The sequence below is a fragment of the Lontra canadensis genome, unplaced genomic scaffold, assembly GCF_010015895.1.
Source record: "Lontra canadensis isolate GAN:19392208 unplaced genomic scaffold, GSC_riverotter_1.0 scaffold10, whole genome shotgun sequence".
Lineage (NCBI taxonomy): Eukaryota > Metazoa > Chordata > Mammalia > Carnivora > Mustelidae > Lontra > Lontra canadensis.
The window spans coordinates 236,686-262,869 of NW_022631004.1; the positions used below are offsets into that span (position 1 = coordinate 236,686).

General features: G+C 36.7%; 1 pseudogene; it reads left to right on the forward strand.

Moving 5' to 3' along the window:
* Positions 1–25,434, forward strand: part of LOC116866495 — a 66,979-nt pseudogene extending 41,545 nt beyond the window's left edge.
* Positions 25,435–26,184: the final 750 nt, after the last annotated feature.

The following is a 26,184-nucleotide window of genomic DNA, read 5'->3' on the forward strand; positions in this document are numbered from 1 at the left end:
GAGGGCAAACTCTAAGACATATGGGGGATAGTTACAGTAAAGCTGGATAACAAGATATCCCCAAAATACTAATGGGAGGGGAAAACCACTAACAACCATGAGACCTGTATGTTGTTATCATCTGCTCTGGGGAAAGCAAAGGGAAAAATTAGGCATTTGACAGATCATGATGATAAGCAGGGGATCCCTAAATATCTTTTCACTGCAGTAAAAGTGTTCCAATGTAGACAAGCTGATGAAACAAGGACAAATTTGATCTAAAACATATACTAGACCACCAGACATGCCTCTTAGAGCAGGTACTTCTCTGCAAAGAGGATAGGGACCATAGAGGCAAAGGAAGGAGAAGGCCCAGATAAAAGTAGGAGCAGGTTAAGAACAGAGTAGGAAAGTAGGAGTAGATCTAGGGAACCTCAGGATGCAATATCTTATATTTTTTAATATTACATAAGTAGAACAGAGAAGAGAGATTTGTGAACCTAGAAAAGATACCTGAGCCTAACCTCCCTTGAAAGTTCAATAAAAAGAAATTTGCATTAAAAATAGCAAAAAGGATAAGAGATCAAAGACAAAACTCAATTTCAGTTACTATAAAAGAAAAATATAAAAGGAGAATTACCATCTTAAGGAAAATAAAAGCTTCAAGAACACAATTCCTCAAAACACCTCAAGACAAGCTAAGATGCTCAAAAAAGGAGATATGAAAGAAAAAGACAGATCAGAATTACAAACTCAAAAAAGAGATAATGAGGCTTAGGAAAGAATTAGAAATAAAGCATGTTTTAGAAATGAAGAATACAGTAGAAGAAACTCAAGAGTGAATAAAAATGTCATCAAAGAAATATAAATTGAAATGGAGAGCTTGTAACATTCAAAATAAAGAAAGTGACACAAAGGATTCAAAGAAATAGTTTTAAGTATTGAAAATAGTCAAAGAAGATCCAAGATATGGAGAAAGGTGAACTCTAAAGAAAACAGAATCAGAGAACAGCAACAACAACAAAAAACTACAAATCATCATTAGGGAAAGAAAATCTGTCCTATTGCAGTTTAAGGCAAATAAGTGGATATGGAATATTCTAGTTGTCATTCCATTTATCCTTAATAATGAGGATTCTTGGTGTGAAAAGAAGAGATAGAGATCTAGTACAGAATATAAGTAGTAGAAGATGTTATAGTGTTACATTTGAATTAGAAATAAAAGTACAATCTTATGTGTGGTCTTCTAATTGTATCACTAAAAACATTTGGAAATGAAACACTTGTGCAGTAATGAGCAGTGTTAGTATGCAGATTGGGACCTTTAAGTACTGTTTCCCATTATAAGAAGTCAAGAATTTTTAGGGGCACCTGGGTGACTCAGTTGGTTATGTGTCTGCCTTCAGCTTGGGTCATGATCTCAAGGTCCTAGGATTGAGCCCCATGTTGGGCTCCTTGCTGAGCAGGGAGCCTGCTCCTCCTTCTCCCTCTGCTTGCTGCTCCCCCTGCTTGTGCTCTCTCTCTTTGTATCAAATAAATAAATGAAATCTTTAAGAAAAATAATTTTTAGAGAAATGGCTGTTTCTGATTCCAGATCTGGGCAGCAAATGTAAAAAATGAGCCTGGAATAGCTTGCTGTACCACATAGTAAGGGAGCTATCAGACTATTAAGATCCTCTCAAGAAGGGGTGCCTGGGCGGCTCAGTTGGTTAATCATTTTCCTTCAGCTCAGGTCATGATCTCAGGGTTCTGGGATCAATCCCCAGCTCTCTGCCCAACAGGGAGTCTACTTCTCCCTCTACCCGCTTGCTCTCTCTCTCTCTCTCATTCACTCTCTCTGTCAAATAAATAAATAATTTTTTTTTTTTTTTAAAAGATCATCTCAAAAAGAATCAGGAATCTCTTTGAAGATGTGCTCACTGGCCAAAAATGAGACAATTTAAGTTTCATCAGTAATAAAAATCATAATGAATTAAAACTCATGATATATACTTAAATCCATGAGGGTTTTTTTAAAAGATTTATTTATTTATTTAGAGGGTGAGAGAGAGAGGGCTCGCACGCAGTGGGATGGGGTAGATGGAGAGAGAATCTCAAGTAGACTCCCTGCTGAGCACAGAACCCTACACGGGGCTATATTGCGTGACCCTGAGATCATGATCAGAGCCAAAATCAAGAGTCAGATGCTTAACTGATGCTCCTAAATCCATAAGTTTTAATGATATTTAAAAATGTCAATAAATGATTACCTCCTGAGAAGACAGGTAACCAAGTCATTACTTTGAAAACTGGTTATATTATATGAAAGGAAAGAACCAGGCTTTTATCTTTCCTTTCCTATATTAACTGTACTACTGATACAAAGTGTATCCTTATACAATAATTTCAGCTAATGTATGTAAGCAAGATGATAGAATTAGTATATAATCATTTTGAAGTCTCCAATAAATGAACAACTCTAGACTTAGAGAAACATTGGCTGCTAACATCAATAAAGTGTGAAAAACAGGTATTACCCTGTGGAAAGAACAAAGCAATGTCAATAGCCTTGCCAAAGGGATAGAGTGCATACCTACTTAAGCCTCTAAGTCCATATATGTACTTGCAGGAAATACAGAGGACAGAGGAACATGTGAAATTGAGCCATTGTTATACAGTTAGCAAAATCCATAATCAGGATGTTAATAATAATGGAAAGAAGAAGGGGTGTTTGAAGGAATATATGGGAACTCTTCTTTCCATTCCATCTTTCTGTAAACCTTAAACTGCTCTAAAAATTAAATTTATTAACTAAAATGTCAGGGAGAGGATACTTTTGGAGGATAGAGGAGGCTGCAATTGAGTTGGGGCACAGAGGGAGCTTCTAGGATTGCTGGGATTTTATCAAAAAGTTCTATTTTTTTGGCCTGAGTGTTTGATTATAGAGTATTCACCCTATGATAATTCACCAGGATATATGTTTTATGCAATTCTTTTTCACTTAAAGATTACATTATTGAAATATAATTGCTACAGTAAAATTCATCCCCTGGAGATGTAAAGTTCATTGACTTTGACACACACAAAGAGTCATACAAGCACCACTGCATCATGGTATAGAACAGTTCCATCATCCCTAGGTCTCTTGTGCCTCTTTGCCCTTAATCTCCTCTCCTGCCCCTTTCCTGGAAACCACTAATTGGTTTGTTCTCTGTCCCTGTGGTTTTGCCTTTTCCAGAAGGAATGGAATCATACAGTAAGCAGCCTTTTGAGTCTGGCTTCTTTCACTCATTATTTATACTATTTATACTTTTGAGATTGATTTGTCTTGATGCACATGTCAATCATTATCCTTTTTATTGCTGAACAGTATTCTATTTATTCATTCACTTTTAGGGGGATGATTGTTTCCAGTTTTTGGTGATTTTGAGAAAAACTGCTATAAATGTGATTCCTTTTTCATTTTTTGAATTAGTATACGAAAAGTAAAACAACAACAACAACAACAAACCTCTGAGCATCTTACCTTATAATGCAAGATTGTATACTTTGTATCTAGAAAAATATAAATCTTTATTTACAGCATGATCATTGTGTCAAAATATTGCTCAAAATATGGTCACCTTAAAAATGTAGGTGAATTCTATTTTTCCATTTATTTTGTGAGGAAAAAAAGGTAAGAGGGAAAATGACAAAAATCTGAAAGGACAAAAGAGTGAGATGAGGTAGATTTTAAATATTTATACATATATTACTTTAACCCACATGATTATAAAATATGAAATTTCTATGAACATGCTAATTTAGCCCAAAGTGTAAATAGGCACCACTCTCTTGTTTTATCCAGTCTATTAATTCTTCCACTATGTATTTTTTGTTTTCAGTGACCTGATAATAGAATGATATACTCCTGATTCTCAACAGGATCTTTTAAATGGCATGAGGAGCAAGTCAGTGGGACCTTCATTATGAATTACTATTCTCTGTACATTTATTAGGTGAAGCATAATGTATTGAAGGTTTTTTATTGATGGCATATATATGTAACACACTGCAGGGTAGGTTTCATTATTCCCACTTTATAAATGAAAAACTTAGGTGCAAATTAATTAATGTCATATCTAGCTAGGATCCAGGAATAAAACCCAGCTCTACCTGGCTCCAAGGTGAACAAGTAGAAGAAGTGGGTATGGAACCTAAGTTATATAATGTACTAGATGAATAAGTCATTTAACTTTTCCTCTGATAATTTTCTGATATAAAAGCCAAAGAGACACCTTATTTTTTAAAAATATTTTAACTTTATGTTTATACTTTTCCAGTTCTAGACCAACCAAATTTTATTGGTTTGTTAGTTAAAACAGCCATGCCAACCTTCTTATGTTTCACTGATATGATTTTCAATTTATAAATGGCTGGAAAGCAGGTTTGCATAAAATTGTTTCCAAATGAAGAGCAATATTATAAAGGTATTATGACCTCAGGCTCTTACAGGCTATGCTCAAATCTCACCTCTGGGATTTGTCAACTGTGTCATCTCAAACATTTTATTTGAATCTCTAATGCATTGGTTTGCCCCCAGGAAAGTGGGAATACCATTAATAAACCTATCTCCTAGGGTAGAGAGGATTGAAGTGAATAATGTGAAAAGTTCTTGAAGGGTACCTGGATGATTCAGTCAGTTAAGCTTCAGACTCTTGTTTTAGGCTCAGATCATGACCTCTTAGGCTATGGGATCTAGCCCACCTTGGGGCTCCTAGCTAAGTGGGGAGTCTGCTTGAGATTCTCACCCTCTGCCCCTCCCCAGGCTCATGATCTCTGTCTCTCTCTAAAAATAAATTCATAAAACTTAAAAAATAAAGCTCTTGGGAAAGCCCATGGCTCACAGTGAAAATTCGCTAAATGTTAGTTATTCAAGTGTGGGAACATTTTTAGATGTACTATCTTTGTATTAGATATCTACCTAAGCAATCTACATGCAAGTCAAATAAGTAAAAGCAAATATCACTCCTAATAACTAGGAGATGCACTAATAATTATCTGAATGTGCTGTAAACAAGTGCTGAAGACTTCAAGTCCTATGTACTTTATGAACGAGTGAATTCAATGAGTTAATTCTAACAATTAAAGTGTCTTCTTTCCTTCCACTGAACTTGGATCCTGTCACTGAATGTTGCTCTTTGCTGGCAATCTTGCACATAAATTTTTAGTCCTAGTTTTGCTTCTCATGTGCTAACATTTTAAGCATTTCATAAAAAGTCCTTTGAGGACGTCCACACTTTAAATCTTCTAACATTAAGGATTTTATTAGTTTCTTAAAGCTTCTGTAACAAAGTACCAGTATAACGTAGTTTAAAACTAGGCATTTATTGTATCATAGCTCGGGAGGCTACAAATCCAAAATAAAAGGATCAACAAGGCCATAATCCCCCTAGAACCCACAGGAGACAATTTTGCCTTCTTCCTACCTTCTGGTTGTGTGCTGGCCATCTTTGGCTTTCTTTGGCGAGCAGCTGCAGCCCTCCAAACTTTGCCTCTGTTGTCAAAGCTCTTCTCCCTTCTTGGATCCATGCCTTTTCTTCCCTTCTTAAAAAAGACATCAGTTATATTGGATGAAAGTCCCGCTCCTCTCCAGTATGACCGCATCATAATTAATTGAGTATGCAATGACCCTACTTCCAAATAAGTTTACTTTTGAGGTACTACAGTTTAAGGTTTGAACATATATTTGGGGGGATACAATTTAACTCATAACAAGGACAGTGACAAGCTTTTATGAACATGTCCCCACATTCATAGAATTGTATATTCTCTGATAAGCCTCTACACATATGTGCTGCCCAGTCAGCCCTTCTTAGCAAGCTCTCCTAGTGGAGGATCAGATATCTACATCTTTACCATTTAACTGTTCTCAGAGTGGAGCACTGTTAGCTAACATGCTATCATTTCAGAAACCTTGTATTCCTGGTGGATTATAAAAATGGATTTGTGTCTGATCCAAAATTAAAAATGAAACAAGGAGCTGTTCTTACTTTCTGGTATGAAAAATACAACAGGCAATTTCTTTTAATATTTGATCATAAAACTTCACTTAGAAAAACTTTAATTTAAATGCTTTTTAAAAAACTACATTATCTACATTTATTTTATACGTGGAACTGTACATTTTTCTTCATATTTGTCATCAAACTTTATTAGGTAGTTAATTTTACCCAAGAAGGTGCTGGGCATCGTTCAGTATGACTAAAGAGACTCGGACTGAACTTTTCATTAATGTATTGCTTAATTCTACCATCTCTTGGCTAATTGGAGATAGAACACAAATTATAAAACAGAAACTTTGAACCTAGTCAAATAAGATGTAGTCATTATGTTGTGTATGGTTCACAGTTAGCTTCCATTTAAAGAGGTGAGCAAAGAGGTTGTAGGGGAGCTTCCCAGAGAAGCCCTGTGCTTTTCACTAAGAATGCATGGGAAAGCCCGTTTCCTCCTCTTGCCTTTAATTCCATTTCTTCTCTCCACGTTACTAGATTTGTTTGTGAAATTACATAGAAATGTAATTCAATGCTGGCACTTAATGTTATGCTTCTCTTGAGCCCTAAAATATAATTTACTTAGATTTAACTTTTTGGGTATTTGTATCTCAATATTTTCTGCCCTTTCATGGCAAATTTTGTCTAGTTTTAAGAACCTACTATCCCATGTTCCTACTTGAACTTTATTTAATACACATTGACCAAAGGCGTGTTGCAAGTAGTAAACACTATACTTGTACTTCGTGTGTGTGTGTGTGTCTTCCTATGTCTGAAATTTCCCCACATCTCCTTGCTTCTAGAATGTGCTTTATAGGGCGATCTGTTTGGCTCTTTATTGCCTAGCAGGATGTTACTTCTCCAGTAGATTTTTCCAGGGGTTCATGGATTGTGCTTCATGCCTTTCATTATTTTGTAGAAGAATAAGCTAAGTGAACCTATCCTCTTGGTTGAGGCAAAAAAAAAAATACCTCTTTATTGGTAGGTCTTTATTGGCAGAACAGCAAAAATCTACAGCATCCTGTGCCTCTATCCTCAGGACCATGGTTATTCTTTCAACTCATATTTTCCTTGGAGGTTTTCTATTTTTGTTCTTTTTCGATAAAACCACATTATCATCAATGTAGCTGCTTATATTTTATTAATCAAGGAAGTTCTCAGAAATAATGACTATTAACATTTATTGAGAACATTCTTTGTGCCAGGCTTTTACTTTTTTTAAATGAAGCAACTATATTAAATATTTATAGAGACTTATTTTTTATCAAGGACAATTTTTCAGGGACTGCCTACAAGGCAGTCACTACCATTCTTCTCCTGTACAGATGTTATTATCTGATGTTTGTGTTCAGATTCTGGAACACTATTCCCCAGTGTAATGGTATTAGGAGGTAGTAATTAGCACTAGATGATATCATGATGTCATCCCACCCTTATGAGTGGGATTAATGTCTTTATAGGACTCATGAGAGAGCCTGTTCCCTCTTTCTGCTCTTCACCATGTGAGGATACAATGAGATTTCAGCAGTCTACATCCTGGAAGAAGGCTCGCCCCAGAACCTGACCTCATTAGTACCCTGATCTTTGACTTCGAGCCTTCAGAGCTGTGAGAAATACATTTCTGTTGTTTATGAGCTGTCTAGTCTATGTTACCTAGTTACAGCAGCCCAAAGTGAGTAGCACAATGGATGAGGAAGCTAGGACAACAGTAAATACTGGTAATGTGTCAGTGAATCACAAAAACAAATTTTGAGCTCTGAATCCAGACCCTACGTGCTTGGAGTGCATCATATTGCTTCTTGATGATCCAAAATATATAATAGGGGATATTGGATTGAATACTAAAGTCATACATTTCTGTCCAGATATGTATTTTCTATTCCTATGGTTAGAGATGCTGTAGGTCTTTCGATACAGAGTCCTCTGCACCTCTCCAGTCCGGAAGAATTCCTTAACAGAATTTTTGTGAACAATTGGTAGAGATGATCTTATAAACATTATCCGATTCAGAATGTAGCAGGTTTTTTTTTTTTAAAGATTTATTTATTTATTTTAGAGAAAAAGAGGGAGAGAGAGCAGGGGAGGGATGGGCAGGGGAAGAGGGAGAGAGGAACTCTAAGCAGACTCCACGCTGAGCACAGAGCCCGATGGGGGCTCAATCCCATGAGCCAGAGACCACCACCTAAGCTGAAATCAAGAGTCCAATGTTTAATGGCTGGTGCCACCTTGGCACCCCAACACTTGTTATATTCAGTCATTAAATTTTAACCATGAGGGACACCTCCCACCTAGAGGAAGAAAAATGTTTGTGAGGTAAGAATTACCCATGTTCATTATGATCAAATAATTAAACTTATTAAGAAAACATAAAATTTCTCCAACTACAGAGCAATTTTATGTTTGTTTTTCCATATGGGGTTCTCATTTGTCATTTGTTTTGTAGCTGTTTGAGTTAGATTGGAAAAATGTCTATTTCCAAAGTAAGTATAACCTAATTTCGGGATTTGGGTATGCTTTGGAGGCAGTGGTGTATGGTTCTGGTTCTGAAGCTTCCTTTTGGTACACTTGATGATGTCTGAGACCCACTGTAGATATAAAACCAGAGGTAGAGTCAATACATTTACAAACATTTTTCTCCTTGAATCATCCTAATTTTTTGTAGATTTCTCTAGAAATATTTGAAATGGATGAAACAGACATTGCTGAGTATTCTCAGACAACCCAAGTTTTATGCTCTCATTTATGATAACCTGACTGTGACTCTTCTCCAATGGCTGACCAAGATAGTTATGGCAGATGAAAATATCGAAACACTGCCTCACAAATTCTGAAGTTTTGTGGAAATGTGCTGCTATGGAATAGAGTATGGAAGCCATAACTTCTGCTTGGGCTATTTCCTACAGCAAGTATTACTTCAAAGGCAAGTGGGAATGTTTGATTCTTCGAGGAAATTGGAAACCAGCTCCAATGAGGAAAGGAGTACTCTTGTCACCATTTGGGGTTGCATTATTTTAACCTCAGTGACATCAGCAGTCAGCATCCTAGGGATGTTTACCATTCTGGGGCTTTTAAATGAATGCTTATATCACAGATTCTGTCACTATTTCCTTAGGTTCTCTCTCTCTCTCTCTTTTTTTTTTTTTTTTCCTTTTCAGTGACCAGCTGTCTTCACTTGGCAGGAAGTCTGAGTCCACACAAAGTGATTATGAAAATCTAGTTATTTTACCGTTATCAATAAATGGTCATTTCAAATTCTGGTCTTATTCACAAATAGAAACCCTCTGTTGGGTAACTCGAAGGTCGGACTGTGATTGAAGCCGATTGTTTTACTTGTCCATTCATTGTCTTCCTCTTCAGTGTAATTTCTGCCCATAAGAATTCACTCTTGTAAAGAAAATTATCAACCTTTGTCTTATAACTCACAGACACTAGATGTCAGCATTGCTCTTTTTCTTCCAAACAAATGTTCTTGTGAGTGATGTCATAGTCTGTTCTGTCTTTCAGAAAGAACATTCCTCAGAGAAAATTTTGCAGTCCCCAAAATTTTTTACTGAGGTGGTACTTGCCATGTCCTCTCTGGTTCACTATGATACAGTTTCTGTCATTTAAAGTTACCACGATTACTACTTATGTAAAGAACAATATTTTTACGGAAGAACTGAAGGCAAAATAAAAGGAAGTGAAAAATAAGAGGATATATGTCAAGGTCTTTTTAGTAATGTTAATATCATAAAATTAATTAGCTTTAATCACTTCCAAATATAAGTAAAACTGCTAAGCATCTTAGAAAACCTGATGAATAAAAAAGCAAATTTAATACAAGAAACTGCATTCAGAAAACCATTTTGTGTCAAATATTTTTAAATTGTACATAGTTTTTGTTTATGTTGTCTCATTTATACTATGAATGTTTAAGAGCACTTAATCAGAAAGCTATATTTAAACATTTTGTCTTCATCAGAAAGTGAAAACAACACTGAAATACCTTGAAACAAAGTTCACCGGTACCTTTGTAGCTGAAGCCCCACAGTCACTCTCAATTGGCAGATCCAGCTTTTCTAAGGAGCATGACTTGCTTGGGGCTTAAATTTATCTAGGGTTTTTGTCATTCACTTGCTTTTATCAGCAGGTTTTCATTTGACACTTATTTATTTAATCTCTTATCACTTGTTAATTCATTCAGCAAAGAGTTTATTGAATGCCCACTATTTGTTTTTTTGTTTTTTTGTTTTGTTTTTTTTTTTTTTTTCTGGAGTGCTCTAGGCACTGAGGCTGCTGTAATAAAGGAGACCAACAACATGATCATCTTCATGGAGACTGCATTCAAGGGTGAGGGCTGAGGTTGACAAAAATATGCAAAAAGGTATATTATACAATCTTGGGAATTTTAAATTCCATTAAGAAAGGAAAAGTAGGGGCGCCTGGGTGGCTCAGTGGGTTAAAACCTCTGCCTTCGGCTCAGGTCATGGTCCCAGGGTCTTGGGATCGAGCCCCATATCGGGCTCTCTGCTCAGCGGGGAGCCTGCTTCCTCTTCTCTCTCTGCCTGCCACTCTGCCTACTTGTGATCTCTGTCTGTCAAAAAAATAAAATCTTAAAAAAAAAAAAAAAAAGAAAGAAAGAAAGAAAGGAAAAGTAGTGGTGTATCTGGGTGGCTCAGCGGTTTAAGTCTCTGCCTTCAGCTCGGATCATGATCTCAGTGTCCTGGAATTACACCCCGCATCGGGTTCTCGGCTCCCCAGGGAGCCTGCTTCCGCCTCTCCCTCTGCCTGCCCCTCTGCCTACTTGTGATCTCTCTCTCTGTCCAATCAATAAATAAATAATTTTAAAAAAATAAGAAAGAAAGAAAGAAAGGAAAAGCAGAATGATGGAACATCACATAGTAGAATTTGTTTAGCAAGAGTAGGCTTGAGAGACAGAAATGTGAAGGGGATATCGGAGCCTAGGCCTCAATAGAATGAGGCACTGGGGGATGCCCCAGATGCCAGAAAACAGCGAATGCTGTTTACTCTGCAGCAGAGATGGACCTTCCGTCACTGAAGAGGCCCTTCTACTATGAGTGTCATGAATTAGAATATAGTTGCCGAACATCAGGACTGGAGGATTTCAGCACTAAGATGGCCCAGAATTTGTGACGATGACAACGGTGATCACACTCTGGTTGAAAATAACAGCTAATATTTCTTGAGATTGGATATGAGCCAGGCAGTTTTAGAAAAACTTTATATTTATTATATTGCTTAATTTTCACAATGCCCCAATGAAAAGGGTAATATTGTCTCCTATTTTAGAGATGCAAGAACTAGGTTATAGAGCGTTTGAGGAACTTCCCTGAGTTCACAGAACTAGTGGAAGCTGGTGCAGTGAGAGTAAATATAAAGTCATTTTGGCAGGGTGCTTGGGTGGCTCCATGGGTTGGAGCCCCACTCTTGGTTTCAGCTCAGGTCGTGATCTCTTGGTGGAGGGATAGAGCCCAGGTCTGCTTCTCCTCTACTCCCTCTCTTCAATAAATAAATCTTAAAAAATATAAAATCATGTTGGCACTAGATCTGTATTGTCAACTACTAAGCTATTGTAGGAAGATAACATTTTAAGTTTTTAAGCATACTCCATATTTCTAATGAGGTACTGCTGTAAAGAAGTAGCTAAAGCCATAAGGTATAAGAAAAGACACTAAAATAGAAGGTGAGGAATACTGAGTTCTTATTTCAACTCTCCCTCCAACTTACTTCCTCATCAGTTACTTATCTATAAAATGAGCATGAAATATGGGTCAGGACTCACAGACTGGTCAACTTGGGGACGGTTATACTTTCCCACATGTGATTTTCTGGCCCTCACAGTGTTGTTGTTGTTGAAATATGTTAAATTACTTTAAAACACTTGAAATTAGAACACGTCATATCAAATTATGGATTTATGGTTTTAATTGAAAATTATGAAGATTTAGCACTGTCGCTCTTGCATTCTTCAAGGCAGTCGGTCACCTATAGTAGAACAATGGACGGACCTTCAGATGGAGTATGAGCTCTCTACTTGCCCACAGTCTTAATTTATCAGTCATATCACTGATATTTATCACACATATCACTGCCAGGCTGTGCTAGGAATTTGTAATGTGATATCCAGGTCCTGCTATTCTCTGAGGTCCTTTCTAGCTCTAGGTTTTATGTCTCCACTTTATTTTTCTCCAGTAATATAAGAAATTTGGTGGTATAAAAAGATAGTTATTGAGCAGAGAAGATCAGAAAAGACCAACTGACATTCTAAAGTTTTTCAACCTCACCCTTTTAGAGGCAATATCCCTGTAGGTAGAAGATAAAAGATGAGTTTAAGGTAGACCGGAAGGGCAGAGCTTCCTTCCATTGTTTCTGTACAGTGGGATAGTTTAATTGTGTTTCAAAATGTGAATTTGCAAGCCACCAGCAGGCAGTATGCACATACAGTATAAAATATATTCCGAAGGAAAACAAAGTGATTTTAATTAGTTGCTGTTATAAATTACCCATTTCTCTGATTTTTTCTATATGTTTATTTATTGAATGGATCTACATACTAGAACTGGATTCCAAACTTCTGAACACTGATAATCATCCAAATAGAGTTCACTCAAATATATCATTTTAGTTTTATAAGGATGAAAATATGCAGGTGTTTCTGTCCTTATATCTTACTTCTCATGTATGTTCCTCCTCTTTAGGGTATCGTAGTTCACTTTGATTATGGTCTGCCTTGTGCCATGGTCAGAAGCTGAAGAAATTGTTTTACAATGAAAGACAGAGAACTGCGGGGTTCAGTGATGTTTTTGGTTTTCACCCTAACTTTTTCTTTCATGCTGTATTTCTTACAGCTTTCATTCTCCAGCAAGAGGTAAGGTGAATGATAAGAACAACAAAGAACAATCTATCTGCACATATAATTTAAATAGAATATTTTAAGAAAAAAAACTGGTCTCAAGAAATAATAAAAATAGAGCATAAATATATGATATATACTCTCCTAATTAATTTGTCTCAAATTCCCTTAATTAATACATTATTGTCAGGATTGCCAGATGAGGCTCAGCTCCTGGAAGGGACAATGTGATTCCATTTAAAAATAATTTTAGAAAAATCCTGGTAATATTTTCTTTTTGATCATACCTGAACTTTGTTCCATGTTACAGTTCTAATCATCTATGAGCTTTCCTTTAAGTATATTCCCAAGATAGAAGTCCAGGAAAAAGCTACAAATTTCCCAGTCAGGAGGAATAGAAAAGTATGATGACAGCTTACCTAGAGAAGGTAAAATTGAAAAACTCTTGTGTATTTTCTCAGAGTTATCAAGAGACATCAACATAAAAGTGAGAACAGTCTAGATGAACATGTATAAGAGGCTCAGATTCCTTTTTTGGAATTCTGGGACAGCACGTGGTGACAACTTTTTAGGGGAAATATATGAAGGTCATTATATTCTGATTATGATAGAATGTCAGGGTCTCATGTATTAGTTCTCAAAGAAGCCTATTAGGATGTGAGAGTGCTCAAACTTTGAGGCTAGATTGCCTGAGTCCAAATCCTGGTTCTGGCCTTAATTAGCTGCGTGATCTAGGGCAGGTTACTAAACTACTCTGGACTTTAATGACCTCATCTATTAAACTGAGTATTATATGAGTTAATATTTGTACATCATTTAGAGAAAAATTGGTAAGTAGTGATTGCTATATATTTTTTTAAGATTTTATTTATTTATTTAACAGAGAGAGACAGAGAGAGAGAGAGAGAGAGAGATCACAGGTAGGCAGGGAGGCAGGCAGAGAGAGAGGGGGAAGCAGGCTCCTCACTGAGCAGAGAGCCCAATGTGGGGCTCGATTCCAGGACCCTGAGATCTTGACCTGAGCTGAAGGCAGAGGCTTAACACACTGGGCCACCCAGGCATCCGTGATTGCTATATTTTGTTAAACCAACCATATTTTATATTTTGATATGTAAATTTAGGATTTATTACCTGGAAAGACCTTAAATGTTTCATTGTTATTTTTTATATAATAAAATTATATGTTTATTTGTATATATTTATTATATATATAATATGAAATATATTTATGTATATTTTTATAAAACAAAATTATTTAAAATTTATCTCAAAATAAAATCTTCAAGTGTTGGCCAAATGTAAGGATGCGTCTCATCTCTGAACCAGATTTTAACTTGATTAATTTATTATTTTTATTATGATGATTTGGAAATTGTAGAACAGGGAGCAAACATCAGTAAGGGGATTTTACAAAACCTGCATGCATTTGCAAATCTGGAGGGTTGGGAGAGAAATCTTATTTCCAGAGAGATATTGGATTACTTAGAATGGTAATAATTGGCCCAAATTTATGTCAGTCATTCTAAATAGCAGAACTAAATAGCCATTTCAGATAAGATTATAATCTACTGAAGAACACTAGGCTACAGGGAGAGGTGATTCCTATGTCACAGGTTAAGTCAATCCTATTTTTAGAGAAGAGTCATTTTTTCAAGAGTAATGTAGTAAGTTTCTAAGATGAGAGCTTTGAAAGTCTACATGTTATTTGTCCTTTGTCATTAGTGACATAGTAATTTTTGTGAAATGAATTTCAAAATTCATTCTCAATAAGACTTTAGAGGAAGAGCAATGAAGATAATACAAGAATTTGTTTGATTTCAGAACATGTCTTTTATATTTGTTCATGATTCATTATATCATGATATTTTATTTATTTATTTATTTATTTTTAAATTTATCTGACAAACAGAGATCACCAGTAGGCAGAGAGGCAGGCAGAGAGAGGAGGAAGCATGTTCCCAGCCAAGCAGAGAGCCTGATGCAGGGCTTGATCCCAGCACCCTGGGATCATGACCTGAGCAGAAAGCAGAGGCTTTAACCCACTGAGCCACCCAGGTGCCCCATATCATGATATTTTAAATAAAATAAAACAATCATAGAATTCAGAGTCAAGTGTAGGAAATAGGAATATTACTAGTTCCTTAATCTATTGCTTAATCTGTCATATATGATCTTTATTATGCTGAGGTATGTTCCTTCTACAACCACTTTATTAAAGAGCTTCTGATCATAAGTGGATATTGAATTTTTGTCAATAGTTTTTATAATGGAAAATTTTATAAGATAATTTTATGGCTCCTGATGAGGTACTACATCATATTCAAACAAATCAGATTAAACATACACATAAAATTCTCAGCTTCTTTCAGCATACACTGAACTGTTTAATCTGATACTGAAAAAAAATTATGTAAAAAATATTAAAATCTGACAATAAGAGTGGATTTTAGTATTATTCAAAGTAACCTAACAGAGAAGCACAAACTATAGGAAAAAAGATAAAGAGCCTTGTTATTGACATTGCAATTGGAATGTTAGATTAGTGGGTTGTTAAAAAAATACAGTTAGTAACATTGTCTAAAAATACAGCCCAGAAAAGAATTCTAGCATTGTATCCAAAATACTTGAATTAGTTTAGATATTGAGATTATGTGAAATCTTTAGAGTTCAACTGGATGAGAATATATATTTTGCCAATCTTTCCTTTGTGTTTGTTTTTTGTATGGCTTTTTTAGGCAGGGGAGTATGAGGAAGATTTGTTACATTTTAAAATGTTTGACACATAAAGGTAACTAGATAATGGAGCAGTTTGAACTTTTGTCTTTTCTAATCACATTCTTCCGTTGTGCTCTGTCAAATTTCTAATTCAAAGTCCCTTAAAAGCATTTAGGCAGACCCCATAGCTGTCCTTTCATTTCTGGTTTTCATAAATTTAATCCAGTTGAAAACTCCCAATTTCATCTCTTTCTCTATCCTCAAGCCATGTCTTAACCCTTTGCTAGAGGGACATGGATGGAGAAGTTTCAGCCCCTCCCCCCTCCTTTGTTATATTCTAGCTGCTACAGAGATAGGCAGGCATTAGGGTAGATGGGCAAAAATCTCTTCATATAATTTTGTTTGTGATTTTATTTCTGTATTGTTGTTGCTTCCCTGGCAAACACTGTGTCAGCATGGGTGTGTTCTGTGAGGCGGCATCTGGCCAATGATAGTTTTTTTATACAGAGTCTTTGAACTCTTCCAGTGCTCACTTACCTGACTTCGGAGACCGTGTCTGACTTAATTTCTTCCAACCATCCACTTCAGCTCCCTTTCAACCTGTACAAACTTAAACCTGTACAAACTTTGATCTCCTTACCTGGAGAGTCGCTTTCTTGTGTGGAACATAAGCAAAAGAGAGCGACTTTTGAAATATAACTTTACCTCTTTGAAATGAACACTTCTTTGTAAAAACAAATGGTGAGAATGTAGACTCTTCTGTAGTTGTCCTACTTTCCCTTGCAGTTTTCTATTTCTCTACCCCAGTAGATTCAGGGAAGATCAACAAAAAAGCTGTATGAGTAGACATCCAACACGTCTTGGAGATGTTCATGTCCACTTCATGAGTCCCTCCTAATCAATATGAAATTTTCTTTTGAAGCTCCCTGAACTTCAAAAGGCTTTGACTCAGACCCTTCTCCATGAGTATTACTCTTGGTAAGAACCTCTAGGTTTTTACTTGTCCTGGTTTCTCAAACACTGTCAATTGTAGGCTACAACATTACTTTATGTGTCACAAATCATAAAAGACTCTTAATCTCATGAAACAAACTGAGAGTTGCTGGGGGGGGTGGAGGGTAGGGATACAGGGTGGTTGGGTTATGGACATTGGGGAAGGTATGTGCTATGGTGAGGGCTGTGAAATGTGTAAACCTGATGATTCACAGACCTGTACCCCTGGGGGAAATAATACATTATGTGTTAATTAAAAAAAAGGAAAGGTACTTTACGTGTCACTTACTACGTGAGAATCAATGCTACTAATTAAACTATGCCACCATGCAATCTTGTCACACATTTTTTTTTTGAAAATTGTATCTTATTGAAAAGAGGTCTTTAGGGGCACCTGGGTGGCTCAATGGGTTAAAGCCTCTGCCTTCAGTTACAGGTAGACTTTGTACCATGTTTATGCCTACAAAAGCTTAAAAATATAAGCGAAATAAATTGATGACTATATTTCTAGAACTACCTTATAATCAAAGTCTGAATCTTCTAAATTTCTTTGGATTCACAGTCATCAAGGTCCATGTTTTTCTACCTCAAGATTATAGTTTGTATCATCAGAGTTGTGGAAATGAGGTTTTTTGTTTTTGTTTTTGTTTTTTTTTTAAGATTTTATTTATTTGACAGAGAGAGACACAGCAAGAGAGGGAAGACAAGCGGTGGGATTAGGAGAGGGAGAAGCAGGATTCCTGCTGAGCAGGGAGCCCGATGTGGGGCTTGATCCCAGGGCCCTGGGATCATGATCCAAGCCGAAGGTAGGCACTTAACCAACTGAGCCACCCAGCTGCCCAAATGAGGTGTTTTTGGATAAAATCCATCATAACAAAATAGCCAGTGTCCTCAGATAAGTTTTGTAATTAAGCAGGTTTAGGGAGCTGTAGATTCCTCTTGAAAACTGTATTGAATGGTGTCTAATTAATTTCTGCCTCTGTCGCTCCTGTACAAACACCTGGTTTCCAGGTTAATAGCTCTCTCCATTGTCCCTAGACCTTCTTCCATGGCACCAGCACTCATTCTGTAAGTTTTGATGCTGGTTCTTTTGTACACATTGTCTCATGTGAACAACAGTGGCAACTATATCTGAACTTCTGCCAGGCCTAAGTGACTATAAGACAGTATTGATCGTAAGGGCATTTGGTTTCAGAATTGTTAAAACATGAAAGGATTGGGTGTCTTAGAATCAATAAAAAATAGTCTGTAGACTTTGGGTGGGCTGCTGCGATCTACTGGGATAGTGTTTGCTGAGATTATTTGGTCTCCTGACCTTAAGATCCAAGGGCATCTTCTGGTCCTCAGTGCTGGAGACTCTTCTTTAGAATGTGGATTTCTTAATTTTCTTCCCTCTGGTTTGATTGCCATATGCCCACTTGAGAGCAATGGGAAAATTTTGACTTTGCAGTCTATTATTACATGTACAAAAAAGTGAATTTTTAAAGATTTTAGAGGAATTGTTAAGATACTCTCAAGTAAATTGGCTATGAGTTAACAAGGTCTATGCCAGCAATGTCCAAAAATCAAAAACAAAAAGAAAACAAGGGGTGCCTGGGTGGCTCAGTGGGTTAAGCCTCTGCCTTCGGCTCAGGCCATGATCTCAGAGTTCTGGAATCGAGCCCTACATCGGGCTCTCTGCTTAGTGGGGAGCCTGCTTCCCCCTCTCTGCCTGCCTCTCTGTCTACTTGTGATCTCTCTGTTAAATAAATAAATAAAATCTTAAAAAAAAAAAGAAAGAAAGAAGGAAAGAAAACAAAAAGCAGAAAAAAAAATTCCCACTATAGGGAGAGTGGTTCAAAGAAGTTTCTAAAATCATCATGTGGTTACAATTTGTTGCATGAACAAAGCATTAGCAGCTAAAAAAAGAAGAGCAACTTTCAAAGTAGTTGTATGTGTATGTGATAGCTTGCCTTAGAGAATAGAGATATGTGAGTTTAAAAAATTAAGTCAACTTAAAACATTATTTTATTATGGTGTGGACTGATGATATTTTTTAAATACTCACTTCTATATGACCCTTATTTTTTTATTGCCTATTGCTCTTTCTTAGGTTCAAGCATGAGAATCTTGGTGATCTTACCTTAAAGAAGAAATATGCGAGCTAAAAACAGAAAAAAAAAAGGAAAAAAAAGAATTGATTCTTGGGTCTGGTTCATGAAAACGTAAATTTCAGAGGGGACGGTGAGGAGTCTTGAAATACATAAAATTTCTTGGGCTGGAGAAAATGAGAACGGAAGGAGAAGCAATGTTTTTTGCCACTGAACTATATCATTCTTTAACATAATTCATTATATTATCAGAAGAAAGTAAAAAAGTACATGAACCTACAATGATGCTGAAAAATATTTTATAAAATACAATATAATGGGGAGACCATCTGCAGGTGTTTGAGACTGGCTATATAAATTTGTGTGGCCCAATACAAAAATGAAAGTGTGTGATTTAAGCACTAAACCATAAAGCTTATTCTTTTCTTCTGCAAGCTCTCTTTCTATTTATTATGGTATTTTACATTTACTGTTTAATATTCTAAGTGAGGAAAAATTAAAAATTTAAATTATTACCATGAATTTTACGGATCTTTTTTAAGTTGTGCAATGCCAGTTTTAAATGCAAATATAAGGACATTAGACTCATGTGGAATCACCAAAATTAAACATTTCATATTTTGTAGCTCATACATGCATATACATTTAGTTCTTACCAGAAGAACGGAAATGCTGCACAAAACCATCTCACTATTTTTTTTTTCACTTCTTGATACACATGCATTCAACCAATACTCTACCTTCCACTTGCTGATGAACAAAGAAGGACTGAAAGGAAAAGAAACTGAGTTTTTCCATATTTCCCTTTCCTTCCACATCATCATTTTCAATCTAATACAGAAAAGTAATAGGAGTAAGAAAGGATGTGGTAAGATTCCTTGCTGATTCATGTTTTTCAGAATGTCATTGCTTCTTGTTTTGGAAATAAATTATGGTTCAAAGGAAAGCATGGCCTCCCAAGGCAGTCAGCATCTCCTCGTCACCTCAATTACTCAGTTGTAATTATTCGTTCTGAGTCTTACTAAACTCCCACATAACATGGTCCACTGTGCTCATAGGCATCACAAACACTGTATGCAGATGGCAGGCAAGGAATGGTGGACACACAGATTATACACATCAGTTCTGCTTACACACATGCTCTACTGGTCCTTTGGTGTTATAAAACACAAATGCAAAGATAAAATTATTCTTTTTAAGGCTGAATAGTATTCTGTTTTATATGTATATATACCACATCTTCTTTATCCATTCATCTATCAATGGAAATGGCTGTTTCCATTGTTAGCTATTGTAAATAATGCTGCCATAAACATAGGAGTGCATATTTCCCTTCCAATTAGTGTTTTCATACTCTCTGAGTAAATACCTAGTGGTACAATTATTTGATCATAGATTAGTTCTATTTTAAAATTTTGAGGAAACTTCATACTGTCTCATACTGTGGTGGCTGCCACAGTTTGCATTTCCACCAAGAGTGCACAAGTGTTCCTTTTTCTCCATATCTTCCTCAGCACTTGTTATTTCTTGAGTTTTTGACTTTAGCTATTCTGACAAATGTGAGGTAATATCTCCTTGTGCTTTTAATTTGCATTTCCCTGATAATGAACAATGTTGAGCATCTTTTCATGTGTCTGTTGGCCATCTGGAGCTCTTCTTTGGAGAAATATCTGTTCATGTCTTCTGGTCATTTTTAACTGGATTATTTTGTGTGTGTGTGTGTGTGTGTGTGTGTGTATTGAGTTGTAGAAATTCTTCATATATATTAGATGCTAACCCTTTATCAGATATATCATTTGCAAGTATCTTCTTCCATTCAATAGGCTGACTTTTGGTTGTGTTGGTTGTTTCCTTGCTGTGCAGAAAATTTTTATTTTGATGTAGTCTCAATAGCTTATTTTTGCTTTTGTTTCATTTGCCTCAGGAGACATATCTAGAAGGATGTTGCTATGACCAATGTCAGAGAAGTTCTTGTCTGTACTCTCTTCTAGGATTTTTATGAAATCTTGCCATTTGCAACATGGGTGGATCTAGAGAATATAATACTGAGTAAAATGAATCAGTCAGAGAAAGATAATTATCATGATTTCACTCATGTGGAATTTAAGAAACAAAAGAAATGAGCAAAGTTAAAAAAAAAAAAAAAAGGAGACAAACCAAAAAACCAACTCTTAACAGATGGTTACCAGACGGGAGGTGAGTGGGGGGTGGGTGAGTGAAATACATGAAGGGGATGAAGAATATATATGGAACTTTTGAATCACTATATCACACATTTGAAAGTAATATCCTACTGTATATTAACTACAAGGGAATTTAAAAAAAAAGGAAAAAAAAAGAGGAAATTATTAGTTTCAAGACAGCAATAGTAGAGCATTAGACCACGGAGGAACCCTTTGAGAATATGGGGACCTATGCAACTGCCCAGGTGACACACTACATAGCCAGTCCTGACCTAGCTATTCTGTTCAGCTGCCTTATTTGAGATCCCAGATGACAAGTATTAATCTCCAGATATATGAGTGAAGACATCTCCCTGGAGTACCAGACCGAGGCTATTGACTCAGCCTAGCCTTCAATTTCTGTAAATGAAGTGCCACATACTAGGACAGATTTCACATTAGAAAATGTTTCCATTTTAAAAGGGTAAATTAGGTGGTTCAGTCGTTAAGCGTCTGCCTTCAGCTCAGGTCATGATCCCAGGGTCCTGGGATAGAGCCCCACATTGGGCTCCCTGCTCAGCAGGAAGCCTGCTTCTCTCTCTCCCACTCTGCCTGCTTGTGTTCCCGCTCTCGGTGTGGCTCTGTCAAATAAATAAATAAAATCTTTAAAAAAAAAATAAAAGGGTGAATTAGACAAAGCGGTCTTTAAAGATAACTGGATATAACAACAACAACAACAAAAAATCCAGGATTTGGTGGAAAAACTGTTCGGGCATACGCACTTCCCATTGCTCCTTCCCCCCAGCCATTTGATTACGTTTAGTAGCCACCTATTCTTCCAAAGCTTTAGTCCATATACTGCTGCTATGTAGCTGTACTTTTCTGTTTGATGAAGAGATGACATTAGTGGATTTCTATACTGGTGCTGCCCATACTTTGGATTGGGCAAGTTGACTTGGAAAAGCAGTAAAGGGAAGGAATTCAAAGTGTGGGGTCTGTAGCCAGACTGCCCAAACTGTGAATCTTGGTTCCATTCCTTGTCAGTTAGATGATATTGGGTCAATTACTTTACCTCTCTGTGCCTCAATTTCCTCTTTTGAAAAATGGAAGCAATAATAACACCCATCTCATGGGATTGCTCTATTAAATGAGCTATATAATGCAAGCACTTAAAATAATGTCTGACACATGAGAAGCACTCATATGTATTAACTACTATTTTTAAAAGTTTGGCTATAAATTTAGTAACTTTAATAGTTTGGTTCTTTTATAGAAGAACCAAATTTAAAAGTAATTTTGAATATAGAATTATGTCTGAGTTTATTGTTTTTGGCTTAACTTTATGAAATAAGACATGCCTTGTATATTTCAAAAAGTACATAGCTCAGAAATATAAGAATTCTATAGGCAATATGCAGCTGATTTTCAAACTATGGTATGTTATTGTCAACAAATCCAATAAAATTGATAAACTGTAAAAAACATGAAACTAAATAAACTCTGTTACTTAAAATGTGAATTCACTTTAAAAAATTCTCTAGACCTTCAGGTCAAAACTAAATCAATATCCTTTATTTGGAGAAATCGTCGATGTAAGAGTAGCTAGCAGAGAAAATTACTGAAGGAATACCCAATGACATCTATTACCCAGTCTCTACTGATGCACGGGGATGGATTTAAACTTGTTGCTTTAAGTCTCTGCTTCTTGTCACTGATTGCCCTTCAGAATTATGTTAGAATGACCCTTTTCTCTTGCTTTTCTGTGCTGATTGCCTCTGACTTACAGCTTCTATTGCTGCTGATGTCATATTGGTAAATGACAAAAAAACAGTTCCAGGACTGTGGTCTTTTCAGTCATTTCTATTCCTATGTGTTTATAATTATTAATCATTCTCAAGTTAACTGTCCAGCATCTCCATGAAAATTAGTTGTAGTTTACTCACAGGGTGGCTTTCTCAGGCTTACTCATCACTAATTTTGGCATCTAAGGTCTTAGAGAGAGGTTCCAGGAGGCTGACTTAGCTTTGTGCTCTTCCTTGGGGTGAGAGTAAACAATGGAGTGGGCGTACCTTTGCATAAGATGATGATTCATATTAGGATACCCTGGTTGAACATGTTCGATGAGGAAAATTTATTAAAATGGCTGACAACAGCATCTTGGGGCTATAGATATAGTTAATATAGAATGCAGGAAGTTATAATAATACTTGTGTATAGGTACTGCTCTTCTTTTTCTTTTTCTTTCTTTCTTTTTTTTTTTTAAGATTTTATGTATTTATTTGACAGAGAGATCACAAGTAGGCAGAGAGGCAGGCAGAGAGAGAGGAGGAAGCAGGCTCCCTGCCGAGCAGAGAGCTCGATGAGGGACTTGATCCCAGGACCCTGAGTTCATGACCTGAGCCGAAGGCAGAGGCCTGAGCCACCCAGGTGCCCCTGCTCTTATTTTTCTATCAGGCATAAAATGAATCCTAGGAATATATAGATGTGTGAAAAACAAACATTTATGTGTTTAAAAGATGCAAAGGACCTTCTACAGGATATTTTGATGTGATATCTAACTTAGATTTCTCTTCATATTATGTGGCTGTTTCTTTGATTTGGAATACTTTTTTCTGGTGCGGTTTTCCTGAAGAGAACCTGTGAGATAGGCTATTTTACCTCTTTCACTGAAATGCATAAGGTAGGAAATCATATTTCTGGTGAGAAGCCAAAAGCTATCTTGCCCTCTGCATATACAGAAACCTCGAAAAGGTATTATTCTACTGTAACAATTATTTTAAACAATAACTAGTTTCAGTGAATTAAATTCTTTTTTTCCCTTTCCTACTGGCACTTAGCAGCAGGTTAGCAGTATTAGAAAAACACCTTATTTCAGGCAGTTGGACTGTCTATTTCTTATCTCATGGAGGGCACAAACAAGAGCTAAAGATCATAAGATTTCTTTTTCTTTCTGTTTCCATCTGCTAGGTTTTTGCTTTGTGATTCTTCCTTTGTAGTTAGCTTAAAAGCATGATAATGGTAATTCGTAAAATTTTGGTAAGATAAACTAAGGAAAGTTCATCCCAAAATGTTCAAGTTTACAATTTCTCCTCGGGTTACATCGTCCAAAACAACACAGCAGGTTCTAATATCCATGAAATAAGAATCTTATGAACAGAGGAAACCCATTTCTAAGGGCAGTTGGAAACCGCTTGCCTGAGCCTTTTCTGCTTAGAATCAAAGATGCCATGTCGTGACACATTTCTGGAGAACAAGATCCTTCTGTTTGTGGAACTTCACACTGTTTGACTATTTTTCATTCCAAAGAAAAATCCAAAATGGGAGACAGTTTGATCTTATAATTTAGTGTAGTACTCAGAAAGGTACTCTCCTTATCTCCCAAGGAATTCTGAAAGAAGTCAGCAGGATTGGTAGAAATGACTATGGGTCTGGGAAAGCTCTGCTTTATAAAACTTCTTTCTCTAACTAAGGAGCCAGATGGTGTTTACATGAGTCAACTCCCACCCAATTGGCATTCTCAGCCACATTTAAAGTAGAAAGATGAAGATGGGAGAAATTACCAGAATATGCTTTTGAGGACAAAAATTAAATATATCACAGCTTATGATGAAGCAATTTTAAGATAATGTTTCTGCGCGTATCTTGTGCCATCTTTACCGTAGAAATTTTTTTACCATAGAAAATTTTAGGATAAGATTTTGTATGTATATAAGGACATTTACATATACTATATATGAAATGTAATGATAATTATGTGTGTGTGTGTGTGTGTGTGTGTGTATCTGTATCATCTATAGCTATATATATAAATAAATATACACTGGGCCCTGGAAAAACAGGTTTGAATGGCGCAGGTCCACTTATAGGTGTATTTTTTTTTTTTTCCTGTGAAAACTTCTTTGTTTCCATTTGGCCTTTGGCTTGAGAGAGGGCTCCAGGGTGGTTAAATAGCTGCCTGGTGGCTGAAGGACAAGCTCAGTCAGAAGCCCGGCACCAGAGGGATGCCAGAGGGGCCCCTCCTGGGCTACTGGACTCCAAAGGCTCCTAGTCCTGCTTGAGGGTGAGCCTTTGGAAGAGATACTCGCCCAGGCCAGCCTGGGTGCCAGCCAGCATGCAGTTAGTCGGGTGGTCACCATCCTCTGGATGATTATTGCTTCCTCCTCAGGAAGCAGTTCTCCAGGAAGTCACAGAGATGGGGGTCTGCACGGGTGAACCCCAGGACAAGCAAAAGGCCTACTCCAGGTTCTTCTCTAAGATTATTGTGGCTTCGATGGCGAACAGGGTTTTACACGACTCATCTTGGGACCGCTTCTACACATCCTGGAAGAGGGTACAACCTGGTAGCTGGTTTTGCATCTTCTAGGAGCGCTAGTGTCCTGGTGCTTCTCCTTGGCCAGCTCACAGAAGTGGCCTGTGCCATCCAGAGCCACATCAGCCTGGTGGGAATAGAAGCTTGGAAAAGGGTAGGTGTAGGAGGCTCACAGATGCATGTTGACCAGGCAGGTTGGCAGCTTTCACCTAAGTCGAGTAATTCTGAGGAAGCTGGGAACTCATGGCTGATCAGCAATAAGGAGTTAGCTCAAAAAATGGTGTTGGCTGGTGCCTGCAGCAGGGGATGTCTGAGAAGATGATTCTTAAGGATTTCACTGGAAAAGAAATTAGAGGGTGGTCAGAGGCTGGAAAAAAAGGCCAAAGACTTTTGTCCAAAGACTGTTGAAGCAAGAGACAGACCCACAGGACTTCTGAGCAGACTGCCCATATAGGGAGTATATGGGGGAGTAACAGCACATGTATTTTTCTCTTTCTTAAGATTTTCTTACATTTTTTTTCTCTAGCATACTTTACTGTATAAACATGTATATAGTAAATACCCCATACAAAATATGTGTTACTTGACTTTATGTTATGGGTAAAGCTTTTGGTCAACAGTAGGATACTAATAGTTAAGTCTTTGGGCAGTCAAAGTTATACATAGATTTTTTTACTTTGCTGGGGTTGGCATCTCTGTCTTTCTAGTTCAAGAGTCAACTAAACATACATGATCACAGCAAAAATAATCTCTAGTTATAAAGAAAATTTATATTTGAAGATATTTCAATGACATTGCTATTGAAGAAAATATGATATTGACATTCACCATGTTGAAAAGGAACATACATTGTCAGTTGAAACCTGAAATATAAATGTTAAGAGAGGGCAAAGGATGAATCTGGAATTTGTTGAAAGCTTTAACCCACTGAGCCACCCAGGTGCCCCTGGAATTTGTTGAAAGCTTACAGAATGAAGATGTTTGATAAAAAGTTTTTTGAAAGGACGCAAAATTTGAGCTAGTATTTTAAAAAGATGGAATATGATAAAGATATTAAAAAGCTCTTATATAC